The sequence below is a fragment of the Scyliorhinus torazame genome, chromosome 19 (assembly GCF_047496885.1).
Source record: "Scyliorhinus torazame isolate Kashiwa2021f chromosome 19, sScyTor2.1, whole genome shotgun sequence".
In the NCBI taxonomy this organism is placed as follows: domain Eukaryota; kingdom Metazoa; phylum Chordata; class Chondrichthyes; order Carcharhiniformes; family Scyliorhinidae; genus Scyliorhinus; species Scyliorhinus torazame.
In genome coordinates, this window is record NC_092725.1 from 102,947,499 (window position 1) to 102,970,527 (window position 23,029).

A 23,029-nucleotide genomic window follows, 5' to 3' on the forward strand; every position below is an offset into this window, starting at 1 on the left:
TGTTACATCTTCTGTGATTGCAAGGGAAGGTGCTATGTGAAAGGGATGAGGAGTTAGAGGTGATGGAGAGGTGGACAAGGGTGTCACGGAGGGAGTGGTGGTCCCTTTGGAATGCCGACGGGGGCGGGGGATATGTTTCATGGTGGCATCATGCTGGAGCTTGCGGAAATGGTGGGCTTTGTGGGGTGGAAAGTGAGGATCAGGGTACCCACAGCACAGTGGTTAGCACTGTTGCTTCACAGCACCAGAGTCCCAGGTTCGATTTCCGGCTTCAGTCACTGTCTGTGCGGAGTCTGTACGTTCTCCCCATTTCTGCGTGGGTTTCCTCCGGGTGCTCCGGTTTCCTCCCACAAGTCCCGAAAGACGTGGGGTGGTATTCTCCGCAAACCGGCAGTCGGGCCACTCCAGCGCCGAGGAGTGGTGTGAACCACTCCGGCGTCGGGCCTCCCCGAAGGTGCGGAATCCTCCGCACCATCAGGGGCTAGGCCGGCGCCGGAGTGGTTTGTGCAACGTCGGCCGGCGTGGAAGGGGCTTGGCGCCACGCCAATCGGTGCCGAAGGGCCTCCGCCAGTCCGGCGCGAGTTGGCGCATGCGCGGGAGCGCCAGCGTGTGCTGGCATCATCCCAGCGCATGCGCAGGGGGGTTCATCTCCGCGCCAGCCATCGAGGACTGTTACAGCGGCTGGCGCGGCTGGCCTCCACGGCACAGGCCCGCCCGCGGATCAGTGGGCCACGATCGCGGGCCTGGCCACCATGGGGGCACCCCCGGGACCAGATCTCCCCGCGCCCCCCCGAGGATCCCAGAGGCTGCCCTCAGAGCCAGGTCCCGCCGGTAAGTATCTGTTGTAATGTACGACGGCGGGACCGTCCAAAAACGGGCGGCCACTCGGCCCATCGTGGGCTGGAGAATCCCCGGGGGGGCCGCTGCCAACGGCCCCCGACCTGCGCAGTGCGATTCCCGCCCCCGCCAAATCCCCGGCGCAGGAGAATTCGCCAGCCAGCGGGGGCGGGATTCACACCGCCCCCGGCAATTCTCCGACCCCCCGCCAGTGCTGTTTGGTGAACTGGAAATTCTGGATTCTCCCTCAGTAACTTCATTGCCGTATTAATGTAAGCCTACTTGTGACCATAAAGATTATTAAAGATTATTAGTTATCATGTTTCTGGGAGAAAGGGGAAGGAGTGAGGGCTGAGGTGCACAAAATGGTCACACCTGGTTAAGTGCCCTGTCAACCCCCAGACGGGGGAAATTTCAATTAAGGAAAAAGGGGGCGGTATTCTCTGATCCTGAGGCTAAGTGTTGACGCCGTCGTAAACGCCGTCATGTTTCTCGACGGTGTCAACATGGCCTCAGGAGCAGCGATTCTGACCCCTACAGGGGGTCAGCACGGCACTGGAGCGACCCACGCCGCTCCAGCTGCTGATCCATGTGTCAGATGGGCGCCGCGGGTCTGCGCATGCGCGGTGGCTCCCTTCTCCGCGCCGGCCCTGATGCAACATGGCGTAGGACTACAGGGGCCAGCGCAGATCAAAAAAGGCCCCCAGCCCGAGAGGCCGGCCCGCCGATCAGTAGGCCCCCCCCCCCCCCGGGGTTGTGCCGCCCCTCGCCCCCCCCCCCCCCCCAACCAGGCCGCCCCCAGATGGATCCGCGCCGAGGTCCCGCCGGGTAAGACCAGGTGTGAACGGCGCCGGCGGGACTCGGATTTTTTGCGTGGCCTCTCGGCCCATTCCGGGCGGAGAATCGCCGGGGGGTGGGGCCTCTCCGGAGAATCAGCGGACTGGCGTCAGGGCGGTGTCGCGCGATTCGCGCCCGTCACGGCGATTCTACAGCCCAGCCTGGGCTGTGTGAGTACAATTCACCCTTAGCTTCCTATCAACTGTTCAGCTTCTCAAGTCTGCCTTCTTGCATTTCAGGACCTCAACCTCACTTTCAGGCTTCCCTGAGGATTGTATCAATGTGATGCCTCATTTGTAAGGCTCTGGTCATCTGCATCTATTTCAATGGGGATGGTGTATTCTGCATATGGGACTCCTCCGAAGAGGAAGAGAGGGGCAGGAGGGGAGGAGGCCAGGTGAGTGCAGGAGCCATCTGTAAGAGTGGGGGGAAGTGCTCAATTGGTTCAGGGCCATTAGGGAGGCCAAAGCAAGAGGGCAGGCCACAGACACCATTACCCAGCAGAGAGATTGTACAGACAGCACTCCAAGCACCTCAAAATGTCAAAGGTCCAGTGCCACAGGAGGCTACGCCTCTCCAAGAACACCATGACATCAATTTGTGACATGATCGGTCCCAGAATCACCTCCAACTCTGTGGGTGGAGAGCCCATGCCGGTGGCTTTGAAGGTGACAGTGACCTTCAGCTTTTACTCCTCCGGTTTCTTTCAGAGCTCCCTGCGGGCTCAGTGTGGCGTCTCTCAATCAGCTGCACGCAGTTGCATCAAGCTGATGACTGATGCCATCTCTAGACACATCCATACGTTCATCTGCTACTGGACAGGCAAGGCGAGACAGGCAGAGAGAACTAAGGCCTCATTGCGACGGCAGGGTTCCATGTGTCCAGGGTGCTATAGACTGCACTCATGTGGCCATCAAGATGCCAGCGAGTGAGTCGGGAGCTTTCATCAACAGAAAGATTCCCACTCACTGAATGTGAAGATTTCCTGTGACCACCAGACACAGATTCTCTGAGTTTGTGTCCATTACCTTGGGATTTCACATGATTCTTACATCTTGCAGCACTCCCAGCTACCAAGGCTGCTCGTGGCTCCTGGAAGATTAGTTGGATGGCTCCTGGGTGGCAAGGGCTATCCCGCAAAGAGGTGGCTGATGACCCCCACTCCATCACTCAAGAGCTGAGGCCATGTAGAGATGCAACAGTAGCACAGTGGTTTGCACTGTTACTTCAGAGCGCCAGGGACCCGGGTTCGATTCCCGGCTGGGTCACTGTCTGTGCGAAGTCTGCACGCTCTCCCCGTGCCTGCGTGGGTTTCCTCCGGGTGCTCCAGTTTCCTCCCACAGATCAAAGATGTGTAGGTTAGGTGGATTGGCCACGCTAAATCGCCCCATAGTGTCAAAAGATTAGTTGGAGTTACTGGGCTACGGGGACAGGGTGGAGGTGTGGTGCTCTTTCAGCCTCCTTCTGCACTGTAAATTCTATGATTCTAAGAGGAGTCATGCCTCCACAGGAGCTGTGGTGGAGAGGACCATCGGGCTGCTGAAGATGCGCTTCAGATGCCTGGCGGGAGCTTTGCAGCGTCCTCCCTTTGCAGTGTCTCCTTATAGTTGTGGCATGCCGCGCCCTGCACGACATTACTCTGGCAAGGGGCAACCCAGTGGAGGCCGAGGAAAGCGAGACAACAGCACAGGTCAGGGAGGATGACACCAGTGATGGGGTCAGAGGTGAAGGCTGGGGACACACAGAGTGAGGATGTCGAGGCAACGACAGGAACGTGCAGGCGGGCAGGGAGTCTAGGGATACTCTGGACTTGCAAACCTTCAGCTAAGCACCCAAGGCTTTGCAGCCTCCTTCAACCAATGGTAAGGTCTTCTTGACAAGATGTGCCCATTGGACCTGGCACCTGATGCATTCCTGCCCCTGGTCCACACAGAGACCCAACCGGGAGTGCGCTTCAGACTGGGCGAACCTTGGTTGACCACCTAGCATAATAACCCAGCGTTAAAAACACGATCTCAGGCAGGACTGTCTTTCCCCTCTACTTCTGGCCATGCTGACCGCAAGCACGCGCAAAGGGGAAGAGTCAGGCCATAGACTTGTTACAACACAAAAGAAGGCCATTTGGCACCTCATTCCTATGTTTCCTTGACCCACATCAATTCGGTGACCCTCGGAAGGAGCATACTTGTAACAAATAATTAAGAGGGAAGCACCCAGGAGTAAGCTCCATCGGTTAAATTACAGGAAGCTTGGTTACCGAGAGAAATGAGGAAATTGCAGGTGTCCTTTTCATTCAAACTGGCAGCTTTCTGAACAACTGCTTCTGGCAGGCCCTGATTTGAGAATATAAACTTGCAGTAATTACCATGTTATGTATGCAAATAATCAAGTCTCACTTGATAAGAACAAATCTACATGTTGTGATCAGGGAGCAAAAACAATTACAGCCTTCCAGCCTGAAAATTGAGTGCAGTGCCTTTAGGTCATTAACACAGCTCCTGTTTACTCGGGACAATGGATGTTGATGATGATTCTGTTGTAACTATTTCCATCTCTTCTGTACCTTGCTTTTGTTCCTGTAGCTGTGGTATTTCCATTCTCTTTTACCTGGCACCATCGTCTCTTTTGACACTTCAACCCTCCTTCCCTCTGCCCGATCACAGACCTTCACTTCCTGCATCACAGCAATGACAAAACTTTAAAAGTACTTCATTGGCTGAAAAACACTTTGCATCGTCCTGATGTCATGACCAGCGCTATATAAATGCTAATGTTTCCCCCCCCCGCCCCCCCGCTTCCCCTTCCAACTCTCCTCCCAGACTCTGCACCTTAACCCTTTAATCTCCAATTCCTTCCATTTCAGAGGAAAGGTCTGATGCACTAAGCGTCAAGAACCACAAAGACATGTGAGACTTTAACTAAGGCTTTATTATACTACATGGGAGGCTTACCCGACACAGACGACCCCAGACAGAATGGGGCCGGTCCCAGAAGTGGGTTCTTATACTTAAGTCCCGGGGGAGTGGCTAAGGCGGAGCTCTCCGTGGCCAGGTCGGGTTACCTACCGGTGACCGAACCTCTACAGAGCTACAGTACAATACACAGTATTACAGGGCCACGTTACACACAACTAGGTTGGGATATATAGGAGGGATGTTCGAGGTATGTTCTTTACTCAGAGAGTGGTTAGGGTGTGGAGTGGACTGCCTGCTGTGATAGTGGAGTCGGACACTTTAGGAACGTTCAAGCGGTTATTGGATAGGCACATGGAGCACATCAGAATGACAGGGAGTGGGATAGCTTGATCTTGGTTTCGGACAATGCTCGGCACAACATCGAGGGCCGAAGGGCCTGTTCTGTGCTGTATTGTACTATGTTCTATGTTCTATTATATACTATGTACAATGGTAGGGAAGTACAGTGGTGTATCACCACAAGGTCATTGACCTGAAGTTCCTCTCTCCACAGTTACTGCCTGAGTATGTGTGGCGAACGTATTGCTACTGCAATTCACCACTGTATTGTACTGTACTATGTTGATGCCCCTGCGGGCTCCGCCTGTGGCTCCGCCCCCTCGGGAGTGGTACATAAACCTGCAGCCTGTAGGCGGCACTCAGTATAGAGCTGTCGCAGGCAGGCACAGATCTAGCTTATTAAACCCACTGTTCACTTCTGCTAATCGTCTCGTGTGAATCGACGGTCGCATTAGTATGTTCACCATTTTCATCTATCATTCCATATGCCCAGCTTCCACAGCATTTTGCATTTATCTTACATTTTGTCTGGCCTTTGCCTCCTTGCTACAATTTATGATGGCACTGTCAGTGAAGCTATCTCTCTCTCTCCCTGACCTCTGTTAATGGGAAACTGAATGCAGAAGTGACAAAGTGCACTGACCTAAATAGCATCTGAATAAAGCAGAGACATGCTTGTTGACTCGAATTTGGTCAAATACAGAAGTCAGATAAAGTTGTGGCCTCTGTTTTTGTGTCATTTTCACTGTGCACTTCACAGCTTAACCTTCAGGTTGCAGTTGCAGATGCAATCCTTTGAGCCACAAATTACAGTACATTCGGTTTGGCTGATGCCTTTATATCTCAGCACATCTGGCTTTATATCTATTTCCTTTGTTTTGAGTGCCATGGCCTTTAATGAGGAACAGTTTAAAAAGTGCCAAACAAACAACAGTAAATTCTAAACCGTGTATGACAAACTAAACTTCGAAGTGTGGCTGCCTTCCAGTGCACACTTTGTGACATAAAACTTTCCACAGAACCTTGGCTCGTAAACAAAACAAATATTTGTTATTTTATGAGTCTTAATTGTGTGGAGGGTTAAACAACAGGGCTACAGTGATATCATCTGAAGTGGTGGTGTTCTGACAATGCAAAGCTGCAAGTTGATGTGTTGCATTCCTCCAATGCAGGAAATGACCTGAATTGACAGAAGGCCATTTGCCCAGTGATGCCTGCTGCTGTGGGGTGGAACGGTGGAGCTGTGGAGCTGCCTCACAGCGCCGCGGTCCCAGGTTTGAGCCCTGCCCACCCCACAACCTAAAGATGTGCAGGGTCGATGGATTGGCCACGCTAAATTGCCCCTTAATTGGAAATAAAGAATTGGGTACTCTAAATTAATTTTTTTAAGTGTTACCTGCTGCTTCCACAGGCCCCGCACAATCACAGCTGTTGTTGGTGCGGCCAAGGTCGCCAGCCCTGGTTGGACATAATCCTGGAGACCCCATCCCATGACTTCCTGCGTCCAATCACCCCGCACTCCTGCCATTGGCTGTGCAATATGACCATCGACGCGGCGAACAGGCTTCCCACACAAATTGAAAGGCTTTTATTTACCCAATTGGGTAATGCTTGAATGTCAGTCAGACAGCCTTTTTATCAAGTCGCCAATCATTTTATGATGAATAAAAGATCAAAGTAAATAAATATAATGCTATTTTTTTGTGGTGTCTTTATGATTATTCTCCCAGGTAGCTCACAGCAATATTCTGGAGACAGATCAGCTGGTAGCACACTGACCTCTGACTCATGAGGAATCTGAATTCAAACATGGTCAGAATGTAATCTAATTTGACACTTCAAAGATACAATTTAGGTGAATGTAACATCTTGCACAACCTCGAGGGGCCGCAAAGCATTTTGCAGCCATTGAAGTACCCCATGTCCCGGTATCCTTTGGAGACTCGGACAGTGTATAGCAGGCCGTCAAAACACTGGAGAAGTACCACCAGCAGTGTCTTCACAAGATCCTCCAAATCTGATGGAAAGAAAGCCAATCCAACAGCAGAGTCCATTCCCAAGCCAATTAGCTCAGCATCGAGATGCTAATCACTCAAACCCAGCTCTGCTGGGCAGGACATATCGTTCGGATGCCTGGCACCAGTCTTCCGAATCTACTGCTCTACTTGGAACCTGGCCATGGCAAAGAATCCCATGAGGACATCGGAATGCTTTAGCGATGCCCTCAAAGCATTCCTGAAGACGTCAAGCATCCCAGCCAACTCATGGGAATCCTTGGTTTGTGACTGACCGACATGGAGAAGGTTCATGCGGGAAGGCACAAAACACATCGAGTGACTTGGTCAGGAATGTGCAGAGTCAAAGTCGAGGCATCAGAGGGAGCAGACAAACCACCAAACAACGCATCTATCCAACCCTTCAAGCACCCACCTGCTCCACATGTGGCAAAGTCTGTCGATTGCACAGTGGACATATCATTCATCTTCGAACCCATCGTACTGAATTGGAAGCAAATCACCCTCGATTGCCAGGTACTGTCCAAGAAGAAGACTTTTGAAGTGCAGTCACTGTGGCAATGTAGGAAACCAATCTGCACTTTGTGAGATCCAACAAACAGCAACAAAATAATGACCAGATAATTTGTTCTGAACAGATGGTTCAGGGATAATGTTGACCAGACACTGGGGAGAGCACTTCTCCAAAGTAGTGCCATAGGAACTTTTAAATCCATCCAAGAGGGCAGATGGAGACAAAGGCAGGCTCATTGTTTAAACATGTTGATGAGGCTGTGTGCCTCAATTTTTAACACCCCTTCAGAATTAACATCGAGGGCCCGATAACCCACGACTCTGGAACCCCAGCAGCTGCATTCATCAAGTAAGTAACTTTCTAGCACTGCCTTGCTTCTCAATCCATGATACAATTGACCACCTGAGTCACATTCTGATCTCCCTGATTCATCCTCCAGCCATCTCTCCCCGACCCATCCTCCATTCTCCTCTCAACCCACTCTCCAATCCCTCCCAATCCACATGTTGATGTCCCCCAAACTGGCCTTCCAATCAAACTGCGATTCGCCGTCTGATCACCCCAACCTACTCATTGCTCTTCCCTTGACCCACTCTCCGATTTCTCCTTGACTCACTCACCGACCTCCTTAGACCCACCTCCAATCACCCCTCAATCAACCCCTGATCTCTGCCAACCTACCCTACAATCAAACCCAATTCACACTCCGATCTTGCCCTGATTCACTCACTGATCACCCCACACTCCAATTGCTTCCTACCCTAATTCACTGTCCAATCTCCCCATCCTCCTCCCCCCCCCCCACCCCCCCCCCCCCCCCCCCCCCCCACCCCCACCAACCCAGAGTCCATGGGACATCCCAAAGCACTTTACAGCCAATGAAGTACTTTCAGTTACTGTTGGTAATGGAAGAAATGCAGCAGCTAATTTGTGCACAGCAAGATCCCACAAACAACAATGCGACGAGCATGAAGAACAGCAGACCAGATATAAGCCTGATGACACCGTATGATGGTAATATATATATATTTTGATCAAAATGATCCAGTTTTACATGGTGTTAAAGGAAAGAAACTTGTTAAGCAACAATATAATTGAAAATGCCTTTTGTGCTTCTGGGTCCGTGAACTATTGCTGCCGGTTTTGGAGCAAGTTTGAACATCCAAATTTAATCACCTTGTTGGCAGCTTTTGAGAGTTCGAAAAGATTTGGGTGTCAGTAAATATCCAAGGGGGCAGCATGGTAGCATAGTGGTTAGCACAATGACCTCACAGCGCCAGGGTCCCAGGTTCGATTCCCGGCTTCGGTCACTGTCTGTGTGGAGTCTGCACTTTATCCCCGTGTCTGCGTGGGTTTCCTCCGGGTGCTCCAGTTTTCTCCCACAGTCCAAAGGTGTGCAGGTTAGATGGAATGGCCATGCTAAAATTTCCCTTAGTGTCCAAAAGGTAAGGTGCGGTTACCGGCTAGGATGAAAGTGTGGGGATAGGGTGGCGGTGTGGGCTTGGGAAGGGTGCTCTTTCAATGGGCCGGTGGAGATTCGATGGGCTGAATGGCCTCCTTCTGCACTGTAAATTCTGTGAAATGCATGAGCAATTGTCAAGAACTGCTGTGCGTGAGACTGAGAAATGAAGATCCAGAACAGGACATGAGCTAATGAATGATGGGCAATAAAGAAGGAAATCCTAAGAGCACAAAGGGTGGTAGATTAGATGAAACAAATACAAAAACTAAGGAGGATTTCCTCTCTTGACTCCACAGGGAAGTTGATGTATGAATACATAATGCACTTCTCTTTTGTGTCTGTCTTCATAGAATCAAAGAACCTTAACAGAATAGCAAGAGGCCATGTGGGAACATGAATTGTAGCTCCAGTATACAGGAAGTTGAGAGTAGTGAGGTCATGAGTAACGTTTCAAAGTTGCAGGAGTGTACCGGCAGGCAGGAAGGTGGTTTAAAGTGTGTCTTCTTCAATGCTAGGAGCATCCGGAATAAGGTGGGTGAACTTGCAGCATGGGTTGCTACCTGGGACTTCGATGTTGTGGCCATTTCGGAGACATGGATTGAGCAGGGACAGGAATGGTTGTTGCAGGTGCCGGGGTTTAGATATTTCAGTAAGCTCAGGGAAGGTGGTAAAAGAGGGGGAGGGGTAGCATTGTTAGTCAAGGACAGTATTACAGTGGCAGAAAGGACTTTTGATGAGGAATCGTCTACTGAGGTAGTATGGGCTGAGGTTAGAAACAGGAAAGGAGAGGTCACCCTGTTAGGGGTTTTCTATAGGCCTCCGAAAAGTTCCAGAGATGTAGAGGAAAGGATTGCAAAGATGCTCCTGGATACGAGCGAAAGCAACAGGGTAGTTGTTACTTGGATGTTAACTTTCCAAATATTGACTGGAAATGCTATAGTTCGAGTACTTTAGATGGGTCCGTTTTTTGTCCAATGTGTGCAGGAGGGTTTCCTGACACAGTATGTAGATAGGCCAACGAGAGGCGAGGCCATTTTGGATTTGGTACTGGGTAATGAACCAGGACAGGTGTTAGATTTGGAGGTAGGTGAGCACTTTGGTGGTAGTGACCACATTTCGATTACATTTACTTTAGTGATGGAAAAGGATAGGTATATACCGCAGGCCAAGAGTTATATCGGGGGGAAAGGCAATTATGATGCGATGAGGCATGACTTAGGATGCATCGGATGGAGAGGTAAACTGCAGGGTTGGGCACAATGGAAATGTGGAGCTTGTTCAAGGAACAGCTACTGCATGTCCTTGATAAGTATGTACCTGTCAGGCAGGGAGGAAGTGGTCGAGCAAGGGAACGGTGGTTTACTAAAGCAGTCGAAACACTTGTCAAGAGGAAGAAGGAGGCTTATGTAAAGATGAGACATGAAGGTTCAGTTAGGGCGCTCGAGAGTTACAAGTTAGCTAGGAAGGACCTAAAGAGAGAGCTAAGAAGAGCCAGAAGGGAATATGAGAAGTCTTTGGCAGATAGGATCAAGGATAACCCTAAAGCTTTCTATAGATATGTCAGGAATAAACGAGTGACTAGGGTAAGAGTAGGGCCAGTCAAGGACAGTAGTGGGAAGTTGTGCTTGGAGTCCGAGGAGATAGGAGAGGTGCTAAATGAATATTTTTTATCAGTATTCACACAGGAAAAAGACAATGTTGTCGAGGAGAATACTGAGATTCAGGCTACTAGAATAGAAGGGCTTGATGTTCATAAGGAGGAGGTGTTAGCAATTCTGGTGAAAGTGTAAAAATAGATAAGTCCCCTGGGCCGGATGGGATTTATCCTAGGATTCTCTGGGAAGCTAGGGAGGAGATTGCTGAGCCTTTGGCTTTGATCTTTAAGTCATCTTTGTCTACAGGAATAGTGCCAGAAGACTGGAGGATAGCAAATGTTGTCCCCTTGTTCAGGAAGGGGAGTAGAGGCAACCCCGGTAACTATAGACCAGTGAGCCTTACTTCTGTTGTGGGCAAAATCATGGAAAGATTTATAAGAGATAGGATGTATAATCATCTGGAAAGGAATAATTTGATTAGAGATAGTCAACACGGTTTTGTGAAGGGTAGGTCGTGCCTCACAAACCTTATTGAGTTCTTTGAGAAGGTGACCAAACAGGTGGATGAGGGTAAAGCAGTTGATGTGGTGTATATGGATTTCAGTAAAGCGTTTGATAAGGTTCCCTACGGTAGGCTACTGCAGAAAATACGGAGGCATGGGATTCAGGCTGATTTAGTAGTTTGGATCAGAAATTGGCTAGCTGGAAGAAGACAAAGGGTGGTGGTTGTTGGGAAATGTTCAGACTGGAGTCCAGTTACTAGTGGTGTACCACAAGGATTTGTTTTGGGGCCACTGCTATTTGTCATTTTTATAAATGACCTGGAGGAGGGCGTAGAAGGATGGGTGAGTAAATTTGCAGATGACACTGAAGTCGGTGGAGTTGTGGACAGTGCGGAAGGATGTTACAAGGTACAGAGGGACATAGATAAGCTGCAGCGCTGGGCTAAGAATGCAGAAAAGTGTGAGGTGATTCATTTTGGAAGGAATAACAGGAAGACAGAGTACTGGGCTAATGGTAAGATTCTTGGTAGTGTGGATGAGCTGAGAGATCTCGGTGTCCATGTACATAGATCTCTGAAAGTTGCCACCGAGGCTGAGAGGGTTGTTAAGAAGGCGTACAGTGTGTTAGCTTTTATTGGTAGAGGGATTGAGTTTCGGAGCCAAGAGGTCATATTGCAGCTGTACAAAATTCTGGTGCGGCCACATTTGGAGTATTGCGTGCAATTCTGGTCGCCACATTATAGGAAGGATGTGGAAGCATTGGAAAGGGAGCAGAAGAGATTTACCAGAATGTTGCCTGGTATGGAGGGAAGATCTTATGAGGAAAGGCTGAGGGACTTGAGGCTGTTTTCGTTAGAGAGAAGAAGGTTAAGAGGTGACTTAATTGAGGCATACAAGATGATCAGAGGATTGGATAGGGTGGACAGTGAGAGCCTTTTTCCTCCGATAGTGATGTCTAGCACGAGGGGACATAGCTTTATATTGAGGGGAGATAGATATAAGACAGACGTCAGAGGTAGGTTCTTTACTCAGAGAGTAGTAAGGGTTGGAATGCCCTGCCTGCAACAGTAGTGGACTCGCCAACACTAAGGGCATTCAAATGGTCATTGGATAGCCATATGGACGATAAGGGAATAGTGTAGATGGGCGTTAGAGTGGTTTCACAGGTTGGCGCAACATCGAGGGCCGAAGGGCCTGTACTGTTCTGTAATGTTCTATGTGACCCATCGTCTCGGTGCCAATTTTATGAAAAGCTATGCCGTTAGATCCATTCCCCGCTCTTCCCCACCGACTTGCATTTTTCCCATTTCAAGTAGATGTCCGATTCTCTTTCGAAAGTTACTTTTGACTCTGCTTCCAGTGACCTTTCAGGCCACAACGAACAAAAATTAATCTGGCCCACCCACCTTCAAGCCGAATCTTCCATCTCCACTGTGATATTGCCAGCTCCATTTTCCACGTTTTCTCAACCCCTTGTATGATCAAATGGGCCAACGTCGGGGTTGGTGCGGTAACGATGGATCCATGGCCTCGTCCTACACTGTAATAATTCAGTAAGAAGTCTTACAACACCAGGTTAAAATCCAACAGGTTTGTTTCGATGTCACTAGCTTTCGGAGCGCTGCTCCTTCCTCAGGTGAAGATTCACCTGAGGCAGGAGCAACGCTCCGAAAGCTAGTGACATTGAAACAAACCTGTTTGACTTTAACCTGGTGTTGTAAGACTTCTTACTGTGCTCACCCCAGTCCAACGCCGGCATCTCCACATCCTGTAATAATTCAGTAATTGTGTAAAAGAGTGGACAGAGAAATAGAGCATTAACATGATAGGTTCTCAATCATTCATATTAGCAACATTATTCAATGTTCTGCTGTCGAATGTACGCTGGAGATCATTGATATTACATTCATGCCTTGGGACTCATTAGTACTCATTAATTAGTTACACGTGGGTATGTTAGGAACATCATAATCCCATTGTTCATTTCAATGAGTGCTCCACAGACAAACCAACCGCTTTGTTAATAAACCATGCAATTAATTACTCTGGTGATGCTTTCCCCTTTTGAACATAGAGAGATATTTTTATTACTGTAGTTAGTTTCACCAGTAGATATACAGCTAGGGATGGGATTAATGAAAATAAAGGGGAACGATTTATGTTGATGAAGATGACTTGTGAAGCAGTGAGAATAATTTATCTCGAAAGGTTTGTAGGAATATAAGGAACAGATGTTAAGAAACTCAGGGCTGAATTTTCACTCCCCACCCAGGTGGTCGAAAGAAAGGGCGGGGGGCTGGCAAAATATATATTTTTTTTAAATATAAGTTTAGAGCACCCAATTTTCGTTTCCAATTAAGGGGCAATTTAGCATGGCCAATCCGGCCCATTTTTGGGTTGTGGGGGTGAGACCCACGCAGACACTGGGAGAATGTGCAAACTCCACACAGACAGTGACCCGGGGCCGCGATCGAACCCGGGGCTGGGATCGAACCCCGGTCCTCGGTGCCATGAGGCAGTAGTGCTAACCACTGTGCCACCTTACCGCCCTGGGGGTCTGGCTAAATATGGAGGTGCTGGCCCGAGATGGTTCGCATCAGAGGTTTCCTGGTCTAAAGAGTGGGCCATAGGTCGGGAAAGCAGCCCCTCATAGCCTGGGTAATTCCCCCAGAAGGATTTCCACTCAGCCCCCTTAATTAAAAAAAAATGTACTTACTTCTAGGAGCCCTCAAGATTTCCAACCAGCACCCACCTCTTCCGATGGTACACCTAGGGCTTAAGAATTGCCAGTCCTCTGATTGCCGCCAATTTGCAGGATGCCTCCAATGAAATCGCCAAGCCAGACCAAATGCCAACAGGCACGGGCTGAGGACCCCCATTTGGTCCTGACATTGGAGCCCCAAAGCCTGTGTGCAATTTCCACCCTAAGAAACAGAAGGTCACGTTTTGGACCGTGTTCTTCAAGTCACAAGTTCCAGCCAGAACTGATAGGACAGAAACTCATGTTGAGTCCCTGGCACTGAGGGTACCAGCTTGTATTAGCAAGCTGACCTCCATTTGACCCCATGAACATTGGTAGGGTCAGCACCAGAGGTCATTGGCGCAGATATCAAAATTGCGGGGAGACAGCCTTGGGCGTTTGGTCCGGAAAGCGTAATCTCTTTGGCCAAGCCTAATCCCCACTGATTATTCATGACAAATAATAGTCTGTTCACATGTTACGTTTGCAAGTATAACATAAGAAGTATTTTCCAATATCAGACTGCAAAATAGCAAATGGGTCACATTATACAGAATATTTATCGAAAATACAGTCATTCCCATAGCACGTACTGGTAAATGTCTCACTCACTTTCTGTCACACATTAATTGTCACACTTTAGACATCTTACTTTAGCACATGTCTGACTCACTGTGAGCAATACAATAGGGGGATCTGCTAGTGGACCTTAAACTTTGGACATCAAGCAGGTGGATTTCACACTTCAGGCCTCATACTCCTGGTGTGACATTCCAGGCGTCGCATCCCTGGCATCACACAGATGCAAAAACAATCTATAAAACAAAAAGAAGGCCAGTCATTAATCCAGAGTTTGAAATTTTCAGACAATACAGCACGCACTGACAGAGCTCAGCAATTTCCAAATACTTATTCCCAAGGGAGCACTTGGCTTAGAACGAATTTACTTGAAGGATTTTTCAGCTAAAAGTGTGATTCTCTGGATCCTAGTTTGTCAGTGAGAAATGGCAAAGGAATTCTGTTGGTAGCGAAAAGCAGTAATTGCACACCAGTTAAGCGAGCATCCACAAGACATAGGGGACTATTTGAAACATTGGCAGGGGTGGAAAATAGTCTAAACGCAGATTGACCGCCTATTATACACCCCCCCCCCAATTCACCATTGTATTGATGTCAATGGATGATCCATTACCATTTCGCCTGCATCATTTCTTTCTGCTGTGTAACTGTCATAACCTATATCCATACGATACGTACTACGTCGGGATCTCGTATTCTCAGAATCCTTGGGGGAAATACGTGCTTCCCCACAAAGGGGGCGGGGCAGCTTGAATACTCCTGGTACTCACTTCGTTGGGTAGCGCCGAGTGCCATGTGTCCAGGGCTCCTAATAATCGCTTATTGTCACAAGTGGGTTTCAATGAAGTTACTGTGAAAAGCCCCTAGTCCCAACATTCCGGCGCCTGTTGGGGAAGGCCGGTACGGGAATTGAACCCGCGCTGCTGGCATTGTTTTTCATTACAAGCCAGCAGTTTAGCCCGCTGTGCTAAACCAGCCCCTGAAATTTAGTTAGTCTGTAGTTAGGGCAGCACGGTAGCATTGTGGGGGCAGCACGGTAGCATTGTGGATAGCACAATTGCTTCACAGCTCCAGGGTCCCAAGTTCGATTCCGGCTTGGGTCACTGTCTGTGCGGAGTCTGCACATCCTCCCCGTGTGTGCGTGGGTTTCCTCCGGGTGCTCCGGTTTCCTCCCACAGTCCAAAGATGTGCAGGTTAGGTGGATTGGCCATGATAAATTGCCATTAGTGTCCAAAATTGCCCTTAGTGTTGGGTGGGGTTACTGGGTAATGGGGATAGGGTGGAGCTGTTGACCTTAGGTGGGGTGCTCTTTCCAAGAGCTGGTACAGACTCAATGGGCCGAATGGCCCCCTTCTGCACTGTAAATTCTATGAAATTCTATGTACTGTGGGACCTGCAATTAGAGCTCCTACCTTGGGGGCCGTCCACCTCCATGCCCAATTAAGGATGCGGAGGCAGGCAATTAGGAGTACACCACCCGGAAAGTGACACCAGCAAGTGTCCTGACACCAGGCTCAGGACCCCCATATCATCCGATACCAGGGTCCCAATGGAAATTTCAGCCATCTTTTTCGAGACAGATCAACCATTTAGAGAAAGTAAGAAGCTGCATTTTTTTGTTGCATCGTTCATTATCTTACAACACCCCAAAGCATTTTGCAGCCAATGAAATGCATTATGAAGTGCAGTGGTTGTTATAATGTAGGAAAGGGGCAACCAATTTGTACACAGCAGGACCCGACAAACAGTAATGTGATAAAGGACAGATAATCACTCCTATTTAGTGATATTGTTTGACGGAAAAATATTGGCCAGAACAATGGGGAGAAACCCCAGCATTCCCTCAAATTGTAACATTTTTTACATCCACTGGAGGGAACAAACAGGGAATTAACATTTAATCTTAAAGAATGGCGCCTCTCACACTACAGCACTCCAATAGCATTGCACTAGAGTGTCGACCTGTATTCATAAATTAGGAAGTAATTGCTCTTCAGACAAAACAGGCTCAAATGAACATACAACTTCTGAAAAATTACCCTTTGAGCATCAGCTAAAAGGGATGAAGGTGAAAACAGGTAAAATCTACCCTCAGGGTTCAGCAATAACCATTGATGCGCAGGATAAGAATAATTGACTTGCAAAGGAGCACTGGAGAAAGAAATTAAGAACAAACTTCAGAGAGGGTGGCACTGCTCCCTCATGGCGCTGAGGACCCGGATTCGATCCCGGCCCCAGGCCACTGTCCGTGTCACATTCTCCCTGTATCTGCGTGAGTCCCACCTCCACAACCCAAAGGTGTGCAGGGTAGATGGACAGGTCATGCTAAATTGCCCCTTAATTGAAAAAAAAAAGAACTGGGTATTCTAAATTTAAAAATAAAGAATAAACATCAGAGAAACAGGACAAGGTGCTGAAAACCTGCTGAGCCCTGGTTTGTGGAAATGCCGGCGTTGGACTGGAGTGGGCACAGTGAGAATTTCTTACTGAGCCCTGGCTGGTTGACAAGAGCAATTTGCAAACACTAGACAGTTAAGATAATTCAAGAGTTGTTGATAGCAGCACCAATTGTTCATGGTCTGTTGGAAGCAGTGAGCATCCATCGGGTACAACATTCTTTTCCTGCTTCTAACATTCAATGTTCTAGCTAGAACTGCCAGACGTTTTTGCCTCACACTCAGAACTAGCCTTCCTGAAATTGACCGCTTCGGCCATTTTCTTGCCAGGCTCTCTCCTATTCTTGTTTGGACCTGAATTCCCCCTTACTCCACCCACCAACCCCAACCCACCCCTCCCCTACTCCACCAACCCAGCACACCCATTGCCAGTCTGGAAGATTTGGGGGACATTACGTGAGTGGCTATTGTTATTGTTGCCTACTTGAATAGGAAACTCCAATTTCCATTAATGGAAGGTGTAGAAGCCTAGTACTACTGTATAGGAATTTTTTTATGTTCTCTCCCTATGCCACCATCCATTTTTAAGTAGTTTGACGGATCTCACAAAGGGAACAGGAACAGTCTATGCAGGATCAAGAGAGTGATCCCCCACCCCCAGAGCTTAATGGGCTCCAGTTAGGCACCACTAAGTCAACAGTGGAGCGTCAGTAAGTTATGGTTTATGAGTATTCCCAGGGTAATTTTCCAATTACCAGAATTTTGGACAGGAAATTATTTTTGTTTTTTAAAAGGGGGAAACAAATGTCAATAGCAACAATGAAGGCCTGTTAGGACATTCTGTTTTTTGTGAAGTGAGTTCTTCAAACAGAGCTCCATTGTGTTATGTTCCACTAAACAGATGTCGCAGTGTTAACACATGCTAAGTTAGACATTTTTTGCTGTTCCCAAGAATCAGGAAAGAAGTTTTATTTACTTCTGTGGAAACTGTCAGAAAGTTACAAATCTTGACAGATGGAAAATTACCAAAGGGAATATAGTCCAGATATTGGAAGCATCTTAATTGATGTTGGATTGCATTATGGGGGCAGTGGCTATTAATCCAGAGGACCTAGTGAAATGTTCTGGGGACACGGGTTTGAATAAAAATAAAAATCTGGAATTAGAAGTCCAATGGTGACCATTAATCGATTGTTATAAAATCCCATCTGGTTCAGTAATATCCTTTGGGGAAGGAGTCTGTAAGTCTGGTCTTCATGTGACCCCAAGCCTACAGCACTGTCTCAAATGCCTTATGAAATTGCCTAGTAAGCCACTTAGAGCAAGGGCAATTAGGATGGGCAATAAATGCTGACCTAATTAGTGATGCCCACATTCATAGAAACATACATAGAAAATAGACATGATGTGGAGATGCCGGCGTTGGACTGGGGTGAGCACAGTACGAAGTCGTACAACACCAGGACTTTAACCTGGTGTTGTAAGACTTCGTACCATAGAAAATAGAAGCAGGAGGAGGACATTTGGCCCTTCGTGCCTGCTCCGCCATTCATTCTGATAATGACTGATCATCAAGTTCAATACCCTGATCCTGTCTTCCCCCAATACCCCTTTAGCCCCAAAGGCTATATCTAATTCCTTCTTGAAATTATACAATTTTTAGGGCAGCACAGTGGCACAGTGGTTAGCATTGCTGCCTCACGGCACCGAGGTCCCAGGTTTGATCCCGGCTTTGGGTCACTGTCCGTGTGGAGTTTGCACATTCTCCCCGTGTTCGCGTGGGTTTTGCCCCCACAGATGTGCAGGCTAGGTGGATTGGCCACGCTAAATTGCCCCATAATTAGAAAAAATGAATTGGGTACACAAAATTTTATTTTTTTTAATTCAAATTTTAAAAAAAGAACTACACAACTTTTTGGCCTCAACTACTTTCTGTGGTAGTGCATTCCACAGATTCACCACTCTCTGGATGAAGAAATTTCTCCTCACCTCAGTCCTAAAGGGTTTACCCCTTATCCTCAAATGATCCATAGACCTGGACTCCCGCGCCATCAGGAACATTCTTTCTGAGTCTACCCTGTCTAATCCTGTTAGAATTTTGTAAGTTTCTATGAGATGCCTCTCACTCTTCTAAACTCCGATGAATATTATATTAGCCGACTTTTCCTCTCCTCATATGACAGTCCCACCATCCCAGGGAGCCGCCTGGTAAACCTTTGCTGTACTCCCTTCATAGCAAGAACATCCTTCCTCAGATAAAGACATTAAAACTGCACACAATACTCCCTTCACAGCAAGAACAACCTTCCTCAGATATTTTTTTTTCTTTTTTAATTTAAAAAAAAAAAATTTAGAGTACCCAATTCATTTTTTCCAATTAAGGGGCAATTTAGCGTGGCCAATCCACCTACCCTGCACATCTTTGGGTTGTGGGGGTGAAACCCACGCAGACACAGGGAGAATGTGCAAACTCCGCGGACAGTGACCCAGGGCCGGGATTACGAACCCGGGTCCTCAGCGCCGTAGGCAGCAATGCTAACCACTGCGCCTTTTCCTTCCTCAGATAAGGACATGAAAACTGCACACAATACTCCAGGTGTGGCCTCACCAATGCCCTGTACAATGGCAGTAAAACATCCCCATCCCAATACTCAAATCCTTTCGCTATGAAGGCCAACATACCATTTGTTTTCTTTACTGCCTGCTGTACCTGTGCACTTATTTTCTTTTTTTATAAAATATATTTTATTGAAATTTTTTTTCCCAAACAACAATTTTTCCTCTTACAAAACAAACGCAACAGTAACAATACAGAGATTTTTAACCATACACAAGTAACAAACCCCCCTTATCTATTGACCTAAACTAAACTAAACCCCCCCCCCCCCCCCCGCTCCCCCCTCCCCCTGGGTTGCTGCTGCTGGTCATCTGTCTTCCCTCTAACGTTCCCCTAGGTAGTCGAGAAATGGCTGCCACCGCCTGGTGAACCCTTGAGCCGATCCTCTCAGGGCAAATTTTATCTGCTCCAGTTTAATGAACCCCGCCATATCGTTTCCCCAGGCCTCCAGTCCGGGGGGTTTCGCCTCCTTCCACATGAGTAGGATCCTACGCCGGGCTACTAGGGACGCAAAGGCCACAACGTCGGCCTCTTTCGCCTCCTGCACTTCCGGCTCTTCCGCAACTCCAAATAGTGCTAACCCCCAGCCTGGTTTGACCCGGGCCTTCACCACCTGCGAAATCACTCCCGTCACTCCCTTCCAATACCCTTCCAGTGCCGGGCACGCCCAAAACATATGTGCGTGGTTTGCCGGGCTCCCGCCACACCTCCCACATTTGTCCTCCACTCCAAAGAACCTGCTCAATCTTGCTCCCGTTATGTGTGCTCTATGTAGCACCTTAAATTGAATCAGGCTAAGCCTGGCGCATGAGGAAGAGGAATTCACCCTGCTTAGGGCATCAGCCCACATACCCTCCTCTATCTCCTCCCCTAATTCTTCTTCCCACTTTTCTTTAAGTTCGCCCACCGAATCCTCCCCCTCTTCCCTCATCTCTCGATAAATCTCTGACACCTTACCCTCTCCGACCCACACCCCTGAAAGCACCCTGTCCTGTATCCCCTGTGTCGGGAGCAACGGAAATTCCCTCACCTGTTGTCTAGTAAACGCCCTCACCTGCATATATCTCAAGAAATTTCCCCGGGCAACTTATACTTTTCCTCCAATGCTCCCAAGCTCGCAAAAGTCCCATCTATAAATAAATCTCCCACCCTCCTAATTCCCAACTGGTACCAGCTCTGAAATCCTCCATCCATTCTTCCTGGGCGAACCTATGGTTGTTCCTGATAGGGGACCCCACCAGGGCTCCCCGCACCCCTCTCTGTCGCCTCCACTGTCCCCAGATATTCAGTGTTGCCGCCACCACCGGGTTCGTGGTAAACTTTTTAGGTGAGAACGGTAGCGGCGCCGTCACCAGCGCCTCTAAACTCGTCCCTTTACAGGACTTTCTCTCCAGTCTTTTCCACGCCGCTCCCTCACCCTCCATCATCCATCTACGTATCATTGCCACATTGGCGGCCCAATAGTAATCGCCCAAGTTCGGTAGTGCCAATCCTCCTCTGTCCCTACAACGCTGAAGGAACCCCCTCCTTACTCTCGGGACTTTCCCTGCCCACACGAAGCTCGTGATGCTCCTGTCTATTTTATTAAAGAAGGTCTTGGTGATTAATATAGGGAGACATTGAAATACAAATAAGAACCTCGGGAGGACCATCATCTTAATTGCTTGCACCCTGCCCGCCAGCGATAGAGGCTGCATGTCCCACCTCTTAAAGTCCTCCTCCATTTGTTCTACCAGCCATGTCAGATTAAGTCTGTGCAAGGTTCCCCAGCTCCTAGCGATCTGAATCCCCAGGTATCAGAAGTTTCTTTCCACTTTCCTTAGCGGCAAGCCTTCTATCTCTCTACTCTGGTCCCCTGGATGTATCACAAATAATTCACTCTTCCCCATGTTTAGCCTATACCCCGAGAATTCCCCGAACCCCCTCAAAATTCGCATAACCTCTATCATCCCCCCCGCTGGGTCCGACACGTATAACAATAGGTCATCCGCGTATAACGAGACTCGGTGTTCTTCTCCCCCTCTAATCACCCCTCTCCATTTCCTGGAGTCTCTCAACGCCATGGCCAGAGGTTCAATTGCCAACGCGAACAACAATGGAGACAGCGGGCATCCCTGTCTTGTTCCCCTATATAGTCGGAAATACTCCGATCTATGTCGACCTGTAACTACGCTTGCCGTTGGAGCCCCATAAAGAAGTCTAACCCAGCTAATAAACCCGTTCCCAAACCCAAACCTCCTTAACACTTCCCATAAATACTCCCACTCCACCCTATCAAATGCCTTCTCTGCGTCCATTGCCGCCACTATCTCTGCCTCCCCCTCCACTGGGGGCATCATTATCACCCCTAATAGTCGTCGCACGTTAACATTCAGTTGTCTCCCTTTTACGAACCCTGTCTGGTCTTCGTGCACCACCCCCGGGACACAGTCCTCTATCCTCGATGCCAGTACCTTTGCCAGCAATTTGGCGTCCACGTTCAATAGTGAAATAGGTCTATAGGACCCGCACTGCAACGGATCTTTGTCCCGCTTCAAAATTAGCGATATCGTCGCCTCCGACATCGTCGGGGGTAGAGTCCCCCCTTCCCTGGCCTCATTGAACATCCTCGCCATCAACGGGGTCAACAAGTCCACATATTTTCTGTAATATTCCACCGGGAACCCGTCTGGCCCCGGGGCCTTCCCTGCTTGCATGCTTCCCAGTCCCTTAATGACCTCGTCCACCTCAATCGGTGCCCCCAGGCCTACCACCTCTTGCTCCTCCACTTTCGGGAACCTCAATTGGTCCAGGAACTGCCGCATCCCCTCCTCTCCCTCTGGGGGTTGAGACCTATAAAGTTCCTCATAAAAGGAATTGAACACCTCATTGATCTTTCCTGCCCTTCGCACCGTGTCTCCCCTTTCATCTCTAATTCCTCCTATCTCCCTCGCTGCTGCCCTCTTTCGCAATTGATGAGCCAACAGGCGACTAGCCTTTTCCCCATATTCATACCTCCTCCCCTGTGCCTTCCTCCACAGTACCTCTGCCTTTCTGGTGGTCAGAAGGTCAAACTCCGTCTGGAGTCGTCTCCTCTCCCTGTACAATTCCTCCTCCGGGGTCTCTGCAAATTCCCTGTCCACCCTTAAAATCTCCCCCAGTAATCTTTCCCTTTCCTTGGCCTCTGTTTTCCTTTTGTGGGCCCCAATAGAGATCAGCTCTCCTCTGACCACCGCTTTTAGTGCTTCCCAAACCACTCCCACAGGGACCTCGCCGTCGTCATTGACCTCCAGGGATCTCTCAATACACCCCCGCACTCTTGCACACACTCCCTCATCCGCCATCAGTCCCACATCTAATCGCCAGAGTGTTCTCTGCTCCCTGCCCTCTCCTAATTCCAGGTCCACCCAATGTGGGGCATGACCCGAAACCGCTATGGCTGAGTACTCAGCTTCTTCCACCCTAGAGATCAACGACCTTCCCAAAACAAAAAAATCTATCCGGGAGTACACTTTATGGACATGGGAGAAGAAGGAAAACTCCCTAACCCTAGGTCTAAGAAAACGCCATGGATCCACTCCCCCCATTTGGTCCATAAACCCCTTAAATACCTTGGCCGCTGCCGGCCTCCTTCCGGTCCTTGAGCTGGATCTATCTAGCCCCGGGTCTAGCACCGTATTAAAGTCCCCTCCTAGAATCAA